This window comes from Pinus tabuliformis, chromosome 2_1, assembly GCF_031772625.1.
Source record: "Pinus tabuliformis cultivar Carrire ecotype Pingquan chromosome 2_1, CPIR1, whole genome shotgun sequence".
Taxonomy (NCBI): Eukaryota; Viridiplantae; Streptophyta; class Pinopsida; order Pinales; family Pinaceae; genus Pinus; species Pinus tabuliformis.
Window position 1 is genome coordinate 455,044,332 of NC_142299.1, and position 14,984 is coordinate 455,059,315.

Genomic DNA, 14,984 nt, shown 5'->3' on the forward strand with positions numbered 1-14,984 from the left:
TGACAAAGGGGTGCTACAACCTCCACCGACTTAGAACCTACAGATGATGAGGTCTGAGCCACGTGAAGAGGATCCAAACATAAATATAGTGCTCAAAAGTAGAATCAAAATAGGAGATGACAAGGAGAAATAGCCAATAGATAGTACGCGGTTCCGCAAAGCTCTGGCGAAGGAGGCTAAGTTCGATTTGGAGTATGCACGTGAAACTTTCATGGAAGCTAAGGAGAGCTTCAGTGAGGCCTCCACCTCAGCAAGCAAGGATAAGCCTGATCAGGAGATGCACCCCTCTATGCTCACAACATTCTTGGAGACCTATATGAAGTTACTACACTATAATAAGGCTATGAAAAGGTTACAAGAGCTCATAAATAGATGCACTGGAGTTGTGCTAGGTGAGATGTGTGTAGTATGAATGATTGGAAAGCATAAAACAAGAACAGGACGACAGATGAGACTGACCACGCATATAGGACAGTATGAAATGGATAAGGTGATTTTGGACTAGGGTCAGATGCGAATGTCCTACCAAAGTAGACTTGGGAATAGATGGGGAGGCCCGCGCTAAAATGGTCTCCGATTCAGCTAGGGATAGCGAATCAGCACAAGATCATCCCCTTGGGATGATCGCAGGGGTTGACTGTCGATATTGAAGGTGCAAGCACATTGGTTGATTTTGAAGTAATAGAGATAGTGGATGACAACAATCCCTGTCTTGCTCTCCTATAAATTGACTGGGCTACTGATATGAATGAGGTAATCAACCTAAACAAGTGAAATATGATATTTGAGAAGAAATCGCTAGGCTAATAGTACCTCTAGATCCTGCTAAAGGATCATGCTATACGGAATGAGTCAGTGATTATGAGAGTGATGACGATTTGTATTGTATCTATAAGATAATAGTGTGAGACCAAGATTGGGGGAATCCAATTGTGGATGGATGAATTACTTGGGATTGTGAGAGTTCGTGCACTTCGAACTCCAATGAAGAGTTAGAACACTGACAGAATCGGTTACATGAAGTAACTACACTGAATTGCAACATGGTGATCCAATCGTTGCATTGTGTGTCCTCAGAGGTAAGAGATTTTCCTAATTATGATGGTTTGAATGAGGTAGATATATTTTTGGATTCATTTTAAAGGGAGGAACTAGAAAAGAATCACTTCTAGGCATTGGATTGGGGATTGCACGATACGCCCGCAATATGGTGGGTTATGCATAAGGGAAGCTCTGATGATTGGCGACAATGTAGGAGGATGATGAGAACACAATTTGGGAAGCCTAAGGTGTGAATGGCAAACAAGTATGATGGGAAGGATGATCTACGTACGCATTTGGCCCAATGGGCCCACTCCGCATTGAAGTACCTGGTCAATAGGCCTGTGTTGGGGAGGTGAATCTACAAGTGCCTCTTATTGTTCTAGGAATATGATTTTGAAGTTGTTCTGAAGCCTGGATGACTGAACGTAGGACCATACCATCTGTCGTGCATCAAAACAAGGGAAGAGCCCACTAATTTGGAGGCAGGATTACCTAATGCACAACTATGTGTAGTGTGCATCGCGGATGGTCATTTTGAGGATATAATACATTTCCTAATGACAAGAACTGCACCAGAAGGATACATTTTCCAGCAAAAGAAGGAATTAGTAGTGCGTGCAGAAGATTTCTCTATCATTGTTGGGCATTTGTACAAAATGGGGTCTGATGAGATATTGTGATGGTATGTACCTGAGTTTGAAAGAAGCAGCATCCTCATGGACGCTCATGGGGGTGCCATGGGAGGACATTATATAGGAAGAGCAACCACGCAGAATATTCTACACGCAAGGTTGTGGTGGCCAACCCTCCATCAGGACTCAAAATCATATTGCAAGGCGTGTGATGTGTGTCAAAGGACTGGTAGGGCATCATAGAGGGATGAGATGCTTTTGAATCCACAGATGATGTTGAAACCCTTTAGGAAGTGGGAGATAGATTTCGTGGGACTCATTCAGCCTCAAGGAAAGACAGAAGCAAGGTACATTATCACTGTGACGATGTATTTGACTCATTGGGCAGAGGCACAGCCTGTGAAGGATTGCACAAGTGTGACCACTACAAAGTTCCTCTTTCAGCACGTATTGACATGATTTGGATGTCTAAAGATCTTGATGAGTGATCGTGGCATGCACTTCCTGAATGAGACAATCAACATGCTCATGGAGTAATTTCAGGTATACCACCAGAAGAGCACACCTTATCACCAAAAAGATAATGATACAGTGGAGGCATTCAACAAAGTGCTCAAAAACACACTAACCAAGGTTTGCAATGCTCAGCGAAGTGATTGTGACGTATGCATGCCTACAGTACTATGGGCTTATCAAACAACATGCAAAAGATTGACTGGACAAACCACCTTTAGGCTTGTCTATGGTGTTGAAGTGGTAATGCCTATGGAATATATTGTGCCTAGTCTACGCATAGCAGCACTCACAAGTATGATGGATCATAGAGCCCTAGAAGAAAGGCTTATGTAGCCGAATGAGCTCGAGGAAGAGATATTTTAGTTGGATTTCACCAATATGTCCAAAATCAGCGCGAGAATGCATGGCATGATCGACATATTAAGTCACACATTTAACGTAAATGACTTGGTTTGGTTATATAATAATAAGTTTTATAAATTTCGAGGAAAATTCTAAATGTACTAGTCAGGGCCCTATGTTATTAAGGAAATTACTGATGGAGGAGTGGTACAACTGGTCAAAGTGACTGGAGAACCCTTCCCAGGGAAGGTGAATGGCAATCGCTTGAAGCCATACACTAGCCGTTTAGCCATGTGACTAGATGAAGGTAGCATAGTCTTAGTGCTCCAAGCAGTTGAAAGGAGGCGTGGGACTATAAACTACACTGCCCAGGTTGGGGAGCTGTGTGATTGGAGGATGGTATGAAGCAAGGAAGTGTCATTAGGTCCACGACAGCGTGGGAGCTGCACTACCTAGGAAGAAATCACGCAGGTTGGCCAAAAAGTGACTGTTACAATCATTGTTCATGAAAAGATAGTAGAAGTGAGGCCAAATGGAGTGGGCGACCAACGTTAAAGATGAAATTTATAGCTCAAATTCTTGAAAATCTATGAGCACTGTTAGAGAGTGTTATGTCAGCGCCCCCAGAAGTTATCAATACTGAACAAGTAATAGAGGAGGCGACACAAGAAATGGAAAGAGAGGTAGAAGTAGCTGCTTCGCAAGTGGCCGAAGTATTGGTAGAGGTCCAGAAGGGAAAGTATCCTGCCATGCTGGTGCATGCATCGCCAAGGAGAAACCCACCAAAACCCATTACATAGGAGAAAGGCAAGGATATAAACTTAGAAGCAGAGGAGGAGGACATTGAAGACATCTTGATGGACGATGAGGATATGGGAGCTGAAGTGGAGGAGGTTGAAGCCCATGGTGTAGACCTTATTGCATGGTTTTCAGAGTATGTCCCTCCATGCAAGCCTAAGTCCAAGGGCCCAAAGGACATTGATGAGAATAAGACTCCCCTACAATCCCCTTTGCTACCGGACAAAATTGATTTCTACGGTCCGTGTTTTGCATGAGTGTCGATACTGAAGCGTGAAGACTGAGACTTCGTAGACCATGAGAAGTTCCCACACCTGGTGACTGAGTAGCTGATGTGCCGCATCATAGAAAAAAATATGGGAATGACCGCATTAGAGCCACAGAGGTGGCTCAAGGGAGTAGAGAAGGCAGGATTTCTCAACCTGCTCTAGGTGTCACACTATAACGCACCCCGGTGACAATTTTGGTCATCAAGAAGCTGTTGTGCTTGGTGCATGATGGGTTTTTGTGGTTGGAGGAGTCAATACCCATCACATATAGGTTGACTCACTAAATAACATGCCTTCTGTATACATGTGAGAACCCAACAATGATATTTGGCAGCAAGGGTGGCAAGCAGGCTCTCGCAGAGTTAATGAAGGAAAAATTCAAGCTGGTGAAGAAGTTGTGTGGGTATGCTATCTCCAGCGTCTGCGACCCCCCTGTGAAGGTTGCCACACTGATCCTTACAAGGAAGGTGATGCGGAAGTGTCGCATCAATGAGGTGCTGGCGCTTGTTGTTGTGCTTACACAGTAGTGCGCGGAAGGAGTCCAATTCAACTGGTCAGACTACCTTTGTGGAGAGTTCCTAGTGAAATGTCGTGAATCAAAAGAGCTTAGCAAGACATTCAACTATGCATGGTTCTTTCTGTCAATTGTGCTGGTAGCATGGGAGCTACTAGAAGATAATCAGTTCCCTTCGGTTGCACTAGACCTCCTTGAAGCAGCGAAGTATGATTTGTTGTGGGAGACCAAGGATGCGCAATAAGTCTGGGATAGCAATATCTTTTGCATCTTGATGGAGATGAATAACAGGATGGCCATAAATCGCAAGCTGTGATTGTTTCCCATGGTGTATGCCAACTTGCAAGGCTACGCTGAGTTTAAAGCCAATTTCCATTGAGTATCCATCAGGACGCGGAAGGACCCTATGAAAAAGTGCTATGACTTGCAGTATCTGGCCATGGATGAAGCCATTGATGCTGTTCTTGATCAATGGCTGGTGGAGTGTCACACTACCACTAACTTGTCGGTGGGTGGAAGCAAGTCCGTTGCAAAAAAGAAGGAGGAGGAGGCCATGCTGAAGATGGCGCATCTGGTTATGAAGAGGAAAAAGGAGGACACTGATAAGGCCCAGGTAGAGCAGATAGGAAAGCAAACAGGTGGAATAGAGCAGGGCTCTGACAAAGGTGTGAGGTCTCCTTCACTTGAGATTAAAGAGGAAGAAACATAATATCACAGTGTGAACCCTTAGAAGATGTCCGCCCTCATTAAGTGCCTAAGAGAGCTAGAGAAGGGAGGGTCCAGAAAGAAATCCAAGGTGTCCAAGGCCTCGCTAGACCCTATCACATTGACAGAGGGCGGCTTACATGATATCAGTAATACAATTAGGGACGTCACCACAGAGGCCCTTCAATAATTTGAATAATAGTAGTAGATCATCCTAGGGGCCATCTAGACCGGGTTGTAGGAGTTGGATAGCCACGCATCGTAGGTTGGTACGGTGTCTACCAGCTTGGCTATCAACACTTCAAAGGCTGCCAATATGCTACGCACGACGACTTCCAGTGCGATAGTGCTGCTAGATGGAGCATTGACCATAGAAAATGAGGTTAACAGGCCCACTGTCAACACTCTTAAGGGAGTTGGTCTAAACCTAGTAGTGCTTCCACGCGAAGCAATCCACCTCTTGCAAGATGGAGTAATTTGCAGAGCTGAGGGCCCATGAGCACTGTGCCCTCCAGGTAATCAATGAAAATCGGATCAACAATGAACAGATGGCCCTACAAAGTAATGCTACCATCGCTACTGAGACTGAGGCGACCAATCAAAGCAAGAGGATTATGTAGGTCATTGAGGAGGTGTTCCGAATGGTCCGAGAGTTGGCCATTCTAGAGGAGGATCCAGTCGAGGTATGCATCCATAAGGTAGCCATAGGGGTGTGCGACACTCGAAATGAGATGGCATGGGTTTAGTTGGAGTTGATCCTACAGATTACATAGCTATAGTTGAGGATCCAGCCTTCAACACTGCCAAAGGTAAAGGAACACCAACCAACCGCTATCACAGAGGTAGTAGCAGTAGTGGAAAGTGCAGTAGCAGACTGCACGTAGTTGTTCGAGCAATCATTTGAGGTCTTGACAAGCTTGCAGAAGGACTCAAATATACATAGACTGGAGACGGAAGTGTGCGAGATACAACAACGCTATGATGAAGTTAAGGGCACAATACAAACTATTGTGATGACACAGAGGCTAGCCAGGTTGCAAGAACCAAGTAGCTGAAGGAACAGGTGGACACAACACTACACAAGGAAGCAGTGCTGAAGGTGAGTCTAAAGCCCTGGTTGGAGGAAGCTTACGTAGTCATAGGAAATATTGAAGGAAAGCTTGCAACTCTGAAAGTGATGCAACAAAAACTTCAGGCTGTCAGCACAAGAGCAATGACCAAGAAGACTTTGGAAGACATGAAGTAGGCGGTAGCTCAGTGCATGGCCGAGGTTACGGTCATATGGTTCAAGCTAGATAGGCTTCGTATAAAGATCTCCGTGCCTACCAAGTGACTCAAGGGCGAGTCACAATGTTTGTGTTGTGGGCCTATTGGGAGCGGGATCCCCCAAGGGCAGTTTTGGGGCTAAAAGCCCATGTTTGAGTCAAATTTTGTAATAAAATTGCAAATAATCCACATTTTGTGTTCACGAAGCACGAAGGTGTCATGTGTCATAAAGGGTATTCTGCCCTTACTTTTGTAAAGTAAAGTTAGCTATAAGAGATCTACCCATGGTCCGTAGACTATGGGATTGTATAAAAAGAGCTAAGCTCTACATAGTATTAGGGAGAGACAACGATGAATTATGTAAGAAATTCATAGCTCTGAAGTAAGAAGTCTAAGTCTTGGGTTGTAGGGTAGGTAAAGCCTTTGCAGCTGAGTGCGCAGAGGCCTTGGGTAGAAGTCCGTAGCTGAGTGTGTGAACCCCTGCAGCTGTGTGCGTAGGGCAGACAAAGTTTGTAAACACTTGGAAGATATTAATAAATAGATATATTCTACAATTCCTGTGTCTTTGTTCTGTTGATGCATCTTGATATGTGATATATGAATTTCCTTTATTATGCTTATATGATGCGCAAATGAATGCGGTTACATTAGAAAACTGAACGCAAGTACGAATATATGTTTACAAGAAGTTAACTATAATTTTTTAACAAATATAAGCAAGTCACTTAGACTAATTGGGGAATCTATGTGAACCGCTACCATAGCAACGTGAATGTACTTTGGAAGTAGATTAGGGCTACGTGAAGGTCGATCGTACCCTTTTGCGGAGGTAGTGAAAGCTAGAATAGAGGGCTCTACTTGCAAGCCCTAGAGCGAAGCAACCTGCGTGAAGGCAGGGATAGAAGGAATCAAACAACATCACAACCATCGCAGGGTGTAGAATCTTGGTTCCAGCATCTCCCCATACTACTTCAAGTGAGACTTCGTTCCATGCTCCGCGGGCTGATGGAAAAAGGCCCAGTAGTGTAGGGATTTATTTGGCTAATTAATGTTGAACCTGGGTCACGCCCCCTCAAGCCAACATGGTCCAACGCGATCACCGAAGTCTGCGGGAAGGTCTCTATGCTCTCTTAGCCATACAAGAAACATGCAAAGATGACCAAGTACTGATACGCCTTCTACAGTATCTTCGTCTTGTAAATCTGGCTAGTGTTATCATAAATTTGGCTAGCTTCTTCACCTAGTTTTTGAAGATATCCATGGAGTTGGAATTGTTGTTGGGTATGCTGAAGGGTGTGTCCATGGTGATCACTAGCTTCAGAAAGTGGTACATCTGATGATATTCCTATGCCCCGAAGGTAGAAATCTCTGTCCTGCTGACACTGCTCAATTTTATTGTCTCGGGATCAGTATGCGAGATAATCCAATGTATCATGTTTGCACATGGGAATGCGGGGTATCTACATGGAATTCGATACAAGCTGGACTTGTGAATGTTCACATACACTTAGAAGTCTTAAATATTTTCCCCAAATGTGCCTGAGAATGCATCATTGACCTCTTGCCATTTCAACTTGATATCTTTGTCTACGATAAGCTTGGTGTCTTCATATATCGACAAAGTCATAGACACTCGCTCAACTGCTTCTCTAGTTGCACTTATGTCGGTGTCCTTTGATCCTTCTCTTTTGGAGGCCATTGATCTTGAACTGCTGAGAGATAGACGAACACCTTCTATATCTGGAGATATGATGACATGCATGGCACAAATATATCATCTAAAACCAAAGAAAACTTGAGGTATGAAATGCAACATACCTGGGTAACTGCTTGAAAGGATTGCACAATTTTCACTGGGAGGTCGAGAGACTAACTTTCAGAACTACGCAAGAGGTAGTCCGAACTATCGGGAGACTGGTTGAATACTGCAATTGCACAATGCAAAATGCATATTGGCCTGTTGGGTACTGCAATTGCACAATACACCAATTTAACTAGCAAGGGATGCAGGCCAAGGGACTGGATTGTGCAGTTTTCTAGGCCAACAATCATTGCGTCTCATAATTGCACAAGGAAAGACTAGAGGATCTTGACTAGTCAGATTTGCGCATTTCCTTGGAGGAAGGCAAAGCCTTCCCTCTTAGTGCTATGGGGTAAAATTCATGGTGTATGGAGAATGAAAATACCCTCAAAGGTCTTCCCAGGACCTTCGACAGACTGTAAAATTATCTGCAATTGTCACAAAGTTACATGCATGTTCTTAAAAAATTACTAACTATCAAAGTATGAGAAGGATATTACCTCAAGCCTCCATGTAGATTTGTTGGAGAGCACAAACGCAGCTAGGTGGAAGTCCCTTGAGCTGCCTCTAGGTCAATTACTGCACAAGGAAGAGACAAGTATAATCACATCATACAACTCTGATGACTAATACATGAATACATAAGGAACATATAATTGCATAAAACTAGGCTACTCATGCAAATAGGTATTGGACAAACATCTTAATGAATGATAGTACCAACACCATAGAGTAGACAACACAAATGCATTTATGTATTAATATTGGAAGATTGATTACAACCATCTATTACATCAACCTTCCTTTGCCCCTTTAGCTTCTCTCCCTCTCACCCTTCTTGCCAACTTCTTACGATATGAGACAATTCTTAGCAATCAAGTAGGCTAACCTTTCAAATGCTCTGACCCTTATCACCATAGCCCTAACATTGCTTATGTATCAATTGAGTTATGGTTTCCAACCTCCTCCTTGAGTTCCCTAGGGCAAAAGCAATGAACTTGCCATGTTTTTCAGCTCTTTCCCATTTGCCTCCTTCTTTCAGATTAGAAATCCTCCAAATAGGTCAATTTTGGATGTTTCCTTTCTTTTCTTGAGTAATTTTAGGAACAAATATCTAGATATTTATTAGTCAATTCGTTCCTTTGACCCTTGGAACTTCACCAAGTTTCACTAACATTGTCCCCTTACTAGTAACTTGAGTTAGTAGGGTCACTAATGCACCCTTAGGCTTACAAACAAGGTTTATAAAGTAGGTTGTTAGTGCACAACCAGCGATAGTGTGGAAACCATGCCTGTGATTGTGGTCTTTGCTTTAGTCATCATGTCTTTCCCCTCTGAGTTGATGTGGAGATCAATTTGTTGTATAACAGATGCCCCCTAAAGTATCATATCAGAGGCTACGACGATGGCTGAAATACTTTACTTCAACTATAATTTTCCTTCAAAAAGAGAGAGAGGATCGAAGCTTCGGGTAGTAAGGCAAACCTAGAAAAACACACACATATATATATAACTACTAAAATCATGTCCTCAGTAGGGCATTCCCATGCTCAGTAGCTATGTCAGAGTGATCTTTCTCCAAAGAGATATGACGATACTAGCCACTGATGAGCACAATGTAGATCTGGTGTCATAATAGAATCATCCTGATAAGCTATCTCCAAAAAACAATATTTGCAACTTGGGAGAGGAAACAAGTCTAAATGATGCAAGCCTCTACCCAAGGTCTTGATTTCCACTTCACCGCACAACATAGATCGATACATGTGAATATATGCATTGAATTAGAACATGCACGCAAGGAAGCCCACTGATAATGGTGATGGTCTCCAAGATGCACAGTACAATCTAACGAGTGTAAAAGGTGTCTTTGTCGTCGAACACTCGTAGAATCGTTTAACCAGGAGCCAATAATGAGAACCCTTGATCAAACAAAAGGCAACTTGCCACTAATGTATGCAAGTACCAAGGCACTGAATGTGTTCCTGGGTTATCTTCCTAGATAGAGCGTTAAAGTCAATAGGAAGAAACTTGTTGAAAGGTAGGCAATAATGTGTCCTACATCTATCGACACGAAACGGGACAAGAAAGATTTTGTTTTTTGAGGAATATTTTGAGCATTTAGGTCTAAACAACAGAGGGCATGATGAAAGGATATGTTTGATGGGTTGATGGAGGAAACAAATGTTTAACCCTTGAACAATAAAAGGCAGGACAATGGTTTTAACCAAACAGCACTAGACTCATGAACACAAAAGAGTGTTAGGATACAACGATGCAAGAACATCAGGGTATATAGGCTAAACTCATAGGATGGTAGGGTTCATATTGAGAGGCTGCCACAAGGAAGTTTTATCTGAGGGAGTGCCATGTTCAAGGGAACGAATACTTCCAAACCACGCTTTCTAATACAGAATACAGTTGTATTGTCCACTTTCCCTGTCTATTTAGTTTAATGAGTCCTGACGGGTAAGCTCATCGATCTTTTTGTATTTAAAGAGTTTGAAAAGGACTTGTTGTGGCCACCAACAACCCCCCTCTTTGTTTGGTATTAGAAATAACACCAAGCAAATGGGGACCCTTAATAAAAAATCCAAAAAAAACATTTTATGAAAATTTTTGTATTCAACTCCTTAAAACTGTATCGCATCGCGAGAAGAGAATGAAACATTTTCTTATAAGCATGATAAACTGCGAAGAAGCGACACGAAATTCATCGCATCGCATACATTATGAAGCGCTCTTAAATGAAAAATCTTAAGAAATCTTCGACGGCCGATATGCGACGTCGCATATCGCAACATCGAGTAAGCAGTACACAATGATTGAAAGACTAAGCGCGATCTGCGATGCTGCGATCTGCGATGCTGCGATATGCGATGAATGCGATTTGCGATAAATGCGATCATGAATTTCTACGATGACACATCTTGACGACGCGATCCACGATGTTGCGATGCGAGTCACAGAAATCACCCATCGCAAATTTTCCTCGACGCAGTATTCAAGGAAAGTTGTCTGTAAACCAAAATTGGGCGCACGCCTTAAAAGAAATTAATGAATGTACGCCAAAGTATTCAAGAAGGACAGTTTTGTGTTTTTCGAAGAGTCAGTTCGCTATGGGTGTCATGATTTTATAAATTCATAAGAGCTTAAAGCTTTCATGTCAATCTTTATTATCATTACTCTTTTCCTTTGCGTAAACTGTAAGACAGGAAATAACATGAAGCAATGTGCAGGAAACATCTAAGGAAAAGGGGAAAGCATCAATGCTCGGAGAACAGAGAAGAGATGCCTTCATAAACGGATGCCACATGCAATAGGACCACAGATTCCAGAGTATCACTCAACAGATGCTGATTTCAATAGGCCATCCAACGCTCAGAGTCAAAAGTGCACAAAAGCAGCATGTTTACAAAAGATCCTGAAGCTTATGCCCGGTAAAGGAAAAAAGGCGCTAAAGAAGGAAAACGCACCAGAAAAGCCCAGAACAAAGAACGGAGGTAGTTTTCGATGCAGAAAATTGTTCAGAGAGAAAATTCCCTAACTTGTTCAGTCATTCGCAAGGCCAGAAACCAAAATAGCAAAAGCAGAATCCGTTTGAGAAGAATTTGGGTTATTACCAAGTATACACGCAGTGAATACACCCAATCAGAGGGAGATTCTTGAAAATATCTCCTAGTTTACCAAAAGTGGTGCCAGCGCTTGTTATTTCTATTTTCATAGCTCAAATTAAAGCAGAAAGCGACCAGCCGACTCTTCCCAGGCGAATGTTGCATGCTTGCAGCACTAAGGAGCAAATACAGAAATGGTTAGGAATTAGATTCAATTTTTAGAAATAGTTTTTCTTTAGCAGAAGGGCGGTCATTTAAAACCGTATCCTAAATTTATATAATTAAGTTAATTAGTTAGCAGTATTTATACCCTTCTCAGGCATTAGGAGAAGGGTCCAGAAATTTGTCAAAAAACTTGTCCTTAGAACATGCACTTTTGCACCCTCAGAGGGGGTTTTGATGAATGGATGGATCAAGGTTTATTAATGTTTGCATTTGATATCTGCTACTGATGTTACACTTCTGTACTCTTAGTAGATGTTAGAGCAAGGAGAGATAAATCATTGTTGCTTGAAGCTTATGAGTGGAACCAGTCATAAATGGTACTTTTATCTCTTGACCATTTCTGTTTATATTCTTAAAGTGATATACAGTTTTTAATTGTTTATATGTTACTGCATGAATGTGTGAGTTACCATTTGGCACTTTTGTACAGTGGAGTTATTTATTTATGTTTGATATATGAATAACTTATTATGCGATATGTTGTTCACAACTGTTTTGCCTAAGCTTTTATGCAAAGTGGTTTATCTTAATTGATTTCTATTCTTATGATAGTTGAATGATCTTTATTACCAGTTATTGTTTGAAATCTCTTTAGATTGCATAATAGAAGAAATACACCCCGGGTTAGCATAGATTAGATGTGTTGTTTCTCATTAGATTACAATAGCATAGTGGTTGAGGGGAAAGTACCCCTAGGGTCCTTTGGGTTAAGACTCTACCAGACTGAAAATTGCTTATTCAAAGAAACACACACACAACCATTATCTTTACTATAAGCAAATTCTAATATTTAGGGTACGTACCTAAGGTCCTACGTTCGAGAAGGCCTTTAGGGTCCAAACCCTTCTTGGAGTTCCCTTCTTCTCCTTTGACCTGTAAAACAAACAAATCAAAGAATACAACAGTACATGGACAAATACTTATATGAAAACCATCTTCATGCTATAAAGTTAGTTATAAAAATCTTTAAGTAACTACTTGCATAAGAATTCAAAACAAGAATCTCATAAGCATAAAGAAAGATTGTTTCGGGAACCAAGACGTGTTTCTTTATATAAAGGAAAGTAAAGTACATATAATAGAAAGATTTCACCTGAAACACCTTCAGCAGGCTCCAAGCAAAGCTTCCTCCCGGATTCGTTCCAGCCTCAAGCCTCCAACAAGAGCTCCTTCCAAGTCTTACTCAATGGTGATATAAAGGATGAATGATCACCAATACACATGGAAACAAGGGTTTCCTATGCAAAATGGGGGAAGTGCAGAAGGCACCAAGGACTTCAGACCTGGTCTATGGAGAAAATCTCAGCATAATAATCTTGCTCTTCTTTTCTCTCTCCCTTAGGCCTTCCCTTTGATGTCTTTTTATACCATCTCCAAAGTAGTTTTTTAGTTAGGAGTTGGTTGGGAACAGTTGGGCCACGGGCACTAACAGGTGATCAACAGGTAAAACCCGCGATCTCCGCCCGAAAATGAGGAATTATTTATTTTTTTAAGTGTTTTAATACATACACGCGGGTTGGGTATACACAGACCCGCGTGTACATGCGTTTAACTCAGGGCAATGTCGCGTATAGGGAATAAAACACTGTTTTTTAAATTTTAGGACCAGGTCTGGAAGGAGGGGTTGCCCTAGGCCATGAGTGCAGCATCACAAACCATAAGAGTGAGATTTGGAGCTATAACAGATGCCCCCTAATGTATGAGGTCAGAAGGGGAACATGATGGCTGAAATATATTATGTAAGAACATGGAAAGGAAGTCTTGTCGAAAACCCGAGGAGGACTTCACCAGAATTCAGCCTGCCAAGCCACCAAAATGAGATCAGAAAGAAACACTGTCTGAGGCGGGCATACCCATGCTCAGAAAAAGTAAAGCATGTCCGCATATCAAGTACAAGCGGATCCACTAAGTATACAAGTATAAATGACTGGAAGATACATAATGGATCATCTGATCATAAGGAGAAAGTACATGTCTGAATATCACATATAAGACTGTCAATGATGCTGAAAGATGCAATGGATCACTGATATCAAAGACTGATCCCAAAAGGTACCAACTGAAAATGATGGAATAGGATGGTACTACACTGCAAACTTAGGTGCCAGCATATAGAATGTCGCCGTGACTGACTGCAACATATAAGGTGGAGTGGTATCAACTAGCAACAACAGGAGCAACTGTCAAGTGAACCAATGAATGCTGATACAACTTGAGGTCTTCACCGACCGCCGTGGTACATTTCTACACCATGGGAATAAATGATCTGAAGTCGACCATGTGAGAAATCGTTTGATTACCGGTCATTGATGTATACCATTAACAAACGCGAGACTACTCACCGATAATGATAATGAGCATCAAGGTACCCAGTACAATCTAACAAGTGTGAATAGATGAGCTGAAGTCGAACACCTGTAAGAATCTATCGATCAGGAGACAATGATGGTTTCCCACTGTCGATAGCGAAGGATTTGCCACTAATGACTGCAAACCCCAAGGTACTGCCAAATGGACTCTATATCTTTGCCCCAGAGCAATGAGTCGGAGTCGATAGGGAAAGATTCGCTAGAAGGAAGGCATTAAGGCATCCTCCATCAATCTAGCACGAGTGTAACCCGTAGGCCAATAATGTGGAAGGAATCGGACGAAAAATATGTAGTAACCCAACCGAAGTACGTTTCCAGCGTACACAAGATGTGGCTAGCGCACGGCAGAAACCCTCTGAACCAACCAATAATGAAAGCTGACACAGAGGCGAGGTATCCACCAATAGGGTCAAATGGAAACCAAGGTATTGCACGAATCCCAATGTGTGATAATGTATGCTGATGTCGAACACAAGGGAAACCACTCAGTCAAAGACCCATGATACTGATCAATGCTGAGCACAAGGTGACCTATCAATAATGAAAATAGGGCCAGGGTGCAGCTCTAGGCCTGTCCTCAGAGCAAGGTGTCGTCGTCGATAAGGACAAGACCCGCCAGCAAGAATTCAATGGGGACCTTCTCAAACCGGCACGAGTAAAGGACCAATATAACTGATGTGATGATAGACATGATATTGACAACCAGGGATGGCCGACTAAAAATGAGTCAAGAGACACCGGAGAGAGGCCGACTCAGGCTAACTTCCCTTGAACAAAAGCACGACTCAATGTGACTATGTGGCAGCATATGATGACTCTGTATAAGTTCGCCATGTAGGAGGCACGAACGAACCCTCCATATGATTGGAAGAGATAACCAATCGGGGGG